This window comes from Macadamia integrifolia, unplaced genomic scaffold (genome assembly GCF_013358625.1).
Source record: "Macadamia integrifolia cultivar HAES 741 unplaced genomic scaffold, SCU_Mint_v3 scaffold404, whole genome shotgun sequence".
In the NCBI taxonomy this organism is placed as follows: domain Eukaryota; kingdom Viridiplantae; phylum Streptophyta; class Magnoliopsida; order Proteales; family Proteaceae; genus Macadamia; species Macadamia integrifolia.
The window spans coordinates 436913-442930 of NW_024870075.1; the positions used below are offsets into that span (position 1 = coordinate 436913).

The window sequence follows — 6018 nt, forward strand, 5'->3', positions numbered from 1 at the left end:
TTTTAATTGAATTTACAATTATAACCTCACAAAATGACGCAAGAAGACAAAATGTAGAGGACAATGTAAATTAGGTTCCAATATACGGTTATCCACCTGAGTTGGCTGCCTTTATTTCTTCAATCTCTACCTGGGAGGTTCAGTAATATGTGCGGTTGCTCCAACCTGAAGCCACTTTGTCTTGTCTTTTTCTCTGTTATCTAGTTCTTTAAAATCACTCTAATTGTACTCCGACCATGGATTTAGGTAGGTTTTGGTATCGAATTAGTATCGCATAGGTCACTTTTGCCCTCTACACAAAAATATTTATTTCTCTGGATTGATCAGGGATGGACATTGTTTTTAGTCGATACTGATATGATATGACGGATCTGACACCAATACTTAGAACCATGGCTCTGATCCTCCAATCTCTCTCACCATCTATTTCTCCCTTTCTGTCAATTCTATTTACAAATTTATTTTTTAGGTATTTTTTTTTATTATCAGCCAAACAGAAAATATTCATTAAGTGGCGATATTTACATTGAATAGCATATCTGCCCTGTATATGGGTTTTCTATTAGTTAAAGTAGCGTGAGCTATATATTTTAGTTCTCCTAATAACCTATGTCTATTTATAATACAAAAAGTAGGAGAAATAGGATGCTTGTCCAACTCACAGCTAAGCATAATTAAAGTCTTTGGCCATAAGGTTAAAAGTTTTTCAAAATGTTTATCGAAAAACAGCTTTAAATCTTTTGGGTCACTCCACAACGCGTTCACCTTCCACCTCTTGGCCCGTGCCCATTCTAGCCCCTTGAGAAGACCCAGAGCCTCCACCTCACCATTTTTTCCTGTCAAAACATATTTTTTTGGGTATCTTAATCCTCTCTCTTCATGTTCTCTTTGAGGCTAGGGTTACAACCTGAAGCATCTAAGGTAAAAGCACATGCGATTTGATTTTTTTATTATTATTTTTAAATAAATCAGTATTTTACCATTATCCTTTCTAACTCATTTGGAGGTCTTAATTGATTGTTTGGTTTTCAAAGATTGTGATTCTACCAAGGAATCGGCAGTGACCAATCCTATCGATTTATCGATTTACTGTGATTAATGAACATTTTTGACCAATTCAAATCAGTAAATCGGCATTGATCGATTTGGCTGATTTGAGTTTTAAAACCCTATGATAAACGAAGTTAGTAGATCTTACAAGTGATTTTTTTTGGAACACACGCCTTGTCCTTCTTGTCTTTCTGATCTTCTTTCTCTGATTGCAGGCTAGCAATCATCAACCCCAACTTCCCTATTTCTGATTTATACCCATTGAGAATGGAGTTAGGGTCTGGACAATATTAATTTTTTTAAATTTTCTTTTAATGAGTTATTATTTGTAGAAACGCAACCCTAAAACGATGCAGAAAGAAATTCTCGCTACAAATATATAGCGAAAAAAAAACCCAAATCCGGATTAAACTCCAATTGCCCTCAAATAAAAAATTCGAGCCGGGGGCTGCGCCCCCCTACACCCCCTGCTATGCAGGGGGGCGTCCTGCCCCCTTTGCAATCTCCACGGCCCGCTAACCGGCTAGCAGGATCACCATCTTGCCTGTCTAGGTGCTGCATCAGTACTCCCTGGATTAAACTACAATGGAATACAAGACATCATACACCAACAATTATTATTATTAATTTTTTTTTATATAATTTAGTGATGAAAAGAAAGATATTATTAATAACATGAGATTGAATGTACATCATTAGACGAGAGGGGGTAAGGAGGAAAAGCTTTTGGTGAAAACCCAAAAAGCTAGATGTTTAAGTAATTTAATTACATCATCCGCAGTTGTGTCGGTCACTTTTGTTTTAGTTTTTCTAAATGTTTTACTCTAGACAAACAAATACACAAAGCATGTTCCTTGGTCACTATAAAATTGACTAACGAGGGGTGCAAGACGGTATAAGGTGTGACAATTCTCCCACTTTACATTTGCCTGTGTTCAAAAACTGCACCCACGCAGTTTCATGTCACTGTCCCAAATGATAGACCATGTTATGCTCTAATTAATTCTGATCCTTAAAAACAAGCTCAGGCTTCTAGTCAACCAAGACTAACAGCGAAGTCCTAACGCACTACCCGATATGCTCGATATATAGTTTGAGCACCTACCATCTAAACCCTCACATCTTTCTGCTCTTTCTATGACGATCATGATGTTCATCCTCCATGTTTGGCGAGTCATCCCGACGAGCTTCATCAGCATTGGAACCAGTTATACGTGCTAGGGCAAGAAGACCTTGAAAGCTAGCATATGCATTCTCAGCCTCGGGTTCAGAATTTGACTTCTGATGGGATGACTGCTTTGAATCATCATTGTTGACAAGATTTAAAGTATCTTTGATACGATACAATATCTATCCGATACATATCTTAAATTTAGTCTATTGATACCCTACCTACTTTGGCCGGCATTTGGTATTTTGAATATCAAGCACTGCAAACAAAACAAGGTAAAATAAATGTTAAACTTATATCAAAATGTACATATAAACAACAAAGAATAATTTCAAGATCATAGTATAGCCTTCTACATCAAACAGACACTAAACTAGTTACAGAGAAAAAAGAAGAAAATATTCAATTTTACAATACCAGAATCATCGGTTTTAAAACATGAAACAATTTGAGCACTCTTGGAGAAGAAAATCCATCAATAAACCTCAGGTACACAAAACTATACTGAAAAGTGCAGAAACAGATTAAGGAAAATGCAGAAAAGAAATGATTCAAAGGCAAGTACACAAGATGCATTTGGGATGATTTCAAAGGCAACATTTGTTATTCTCAACCTCAACCTTTGGATGAATTCAAGGGGATAGTAATCATGGTTTCCAGAGACCAATAATGGACTGATAATTCAAAGGGATGGAATTGCGATGGTGCTTGGGATGCTCAAGTGCTACAGGTTGTCACATCTATGTAATTATTATTTTTATATTCTTTTTAATCTAAAATTATTACAAATGTTTTGATTTTTAGATGGGCCTTAACCATTTTCTGAATTGGCCATATGTGGTAGGGAGAAGACAGGAATGTTTACTGCTTATAATCAAAACTAGGAGTCCTAATGGCCCATTCATTCATTCATTCATTCAATAATCCAGGTTAGACTGAACTGTCACTGACTAAATGCATCTCTGGTCATGGTGCATATGAAATTTGGTTCAATGGCAGGCATATAGGAAACCATCATTCTATATCTAACAAGGCAAGGGTAACCATTATTTACTAAAGGGATTAAGGTACCAGGACTACTCATTCCTGGTTGTCAGAGTCTTTGGGCTTTTGCAACTTGGCAATAGCTGCCTAAATTGCTGCCATTGACTATTGGGTTTGATGCACAGGTATGCCATATGAAATGGCAGGCATACAGGAAAATAAATTTTATCTAATAAGGCAAGGGTAACCATTATTTACCTGAAAATTTTAATAACCAGGTAACCAATGGCTCCTTTTGAGCACCATTGGCTTGAGCATCCTTTGGCCCATTTGCAATCTTTTCTGATGGCGATGAAGTCTCAAAAGAAGTTGTAGCTTGTTGACTTTTTCCAGTATGTACAAGAATTTCAAAATTTCATGGGCATCCTACAAAAACTGCATTTATCTTTTAGACCATTTGTTCTTTGAGTCTGTGCACACTCAATTTGGATTGAATTTGTAGCTACAGTTTTGGCTCCATGGGCATATTTTTATGTGAGAAAGGATCCAGGTTTTTGAAACTCCCCACCCCCCATTAGATTTCCATGCTTTGGTTTTACAACAAAAGTAGGTCTCAACTGGAGATTTGAAACAAGTGAAAATAGATAGCTCATCAAATTTTAAGGTTATAGGAAAAAGCCAACTATACTGACTAAAGTCGTGCAAACAACTCAATTTGAAATTTATTAAGAGAAACTAAAAGAGCCTCCCCAGTCCCCCATACATCAAAATGTATTAATTCTAATGGGGCATAGTTAATTGAAGGAGATAGTTGAAAAGGGAGGCGATCACTCTTAGATCGTTGAAAAGCATCACAAAGAGTTACGAACTTATTAAACTGTTCGACAAGAGAGCATACAATTTATACACCAGAGGCTAAGACGAGAGTGCCAATTGATAGTGGGAGCTAGCACGTATGCTAGTGAAAGCAGCCTTCCGCAAGGGAGAAATAGAAGACAATGAAGAAGAAATGATAGAGATACTATGATTCAGCCAAGAGGCCTATGTCCATGGGGAGAAAGAGAAGAGTTTTCTATTCTCTATGTTTTGTCAATCTTCTACCTCTTTATATGGACCACTTTGCCACCCTCATCTCTCTCTTATCACCGCCGTGGTATCATATCATCAAACCTACATATTGATGCCATTACGTGCCATGGCACCATTTGCTGCCATGGTGTCAAATCGATATTGATATAATGTCAGTATCCATTATTGGATCAATATTAGTATCGGTATTCAATATCGATCGTTACAGATTCATCCAATGCTTCATATTGTATTGATGTCACATATCATAGAAGTATTGACATCGATGTTAGTCGAGAGTGATAGCATATTCAATACCATATCTACATGGTGATGGGTCGGTATTGGCCCTAAGAAAGGATTGAAGTTAGAAGAGAGAGTAATGGGCAGCATACTTATATTAAAGGTGGAAGAGAGAGAGATGCAACTCCTCAACATAGAGGAGACCACCCATAGAGTGCCCATAGATACCTATCCACTTGACACCTGTCCCAAGAAGATCCAATGGCTCCTCTCTGTTCTCTAAAATAACCCACTTATGAACTCATGAAACCTAGACCCAGCTCCTCTCCACAGAGTTTTCATCACTTCCCTCTAGAAACAAAGTGAATAGAGTTTTGCTCGCGAGGATAAAAAATTCAAGCTTTAGCTTTTCCAAGGAGAACGCCTTAGCAATTGGGTCTAGAAATTCAAGCTTTAATTCAAACCCTTCCAAACCCTTCTCCTTCAAACATCACCTCATCAACACCAACAAAGAAAACTCAAACTCTATTCGACGCCTTAGCACCTCCGCCGCCCCCAATCCAGACCCAAGCAATGCTTTCTGTAAATACTCACTAGATGGGTTCGAGAAGCAATGCTGCCCAAAGGAGAATCCAAAGTTGTCGTTTACACGACGACGTTAAGATGTGTTTGCCAGACTTTCGAGGTTTGTAAAGCCGTTAGGGTAGCGGTCGAAGGACTTGGGGTGTAGATAAACGAGAGGATGTGTCCATGGATCGTGGGTTCAAGGAAGAGTTGAGGGAGTTAATGAATGAGAAGGATTGTATTGCCTCTGTTCTTCCCAGGGTTTTCATTAAGGGAAGGTATATTGGAGGAACTGAAGAAGTTCTGCGAATACAAAAAGAGGGTTGTTTGGGTTAGCTCCTTAAAGGTTTGCCCATGGCGGCCATAATTGGAGATCAGTGTGAGGGCTGTGGTGGTGTGAGATTATTGCCCTGTTTCGGTTGCAGCGGGAGATGTAAAGTTGTAATGGTGATGAACGAAGAACATACACAACCATAAGGACAAGAAGAGAGGGAAGTATTAGTGAGATTCCCCGATCGCAATGCCAACGGTCTAGTTCACTGTCCCATCTGTAGCTAACTGTATCATCAAACTGTTTCATTTTCATTGTGATTCACTAATTTTAATCCGTCGTCTTTTCTCTCTCTTTTTGTCTCTGCTTTATGCACTTATCTGTGTCTTTAGCTTGAAGAGAAATACAAGATTTAATTCAAGCACTTAGCTTTTCCAAGGAGAACGCCATAGAAATTGGGTCTAGAAGTGGGATTTCTTCTCTATTGGAGATCTGCCATGCTGGAACGCCAGTTTCTCAAGTCGTTGCGGTTGGGGTCCTCAGGAATCTCACTAAATTTCCTGAAATCATACAGAATTTCATCAAGGAGAATGTCGTCCCGGTGCTCATCGGCATTTCCTCCTCTAGTAGTGCCATGGCCCAAGAGAACTCGATTGGTTGTTTGGGT

General features: G+C 38.5%; 1 pseudogene; it reads left to right on the forward strand.

Moving 5' to 3' along the window:
• Positions 1 to 5129: 5129 nt before the first annotated feature.
• LOC122068522 lies at positions 5130 to 5638 on the forward strand (annotated as a pseudogene).
• The last annotated feature ends 380 nt before the right edge of the window (positions 5639 to 6018 follow it).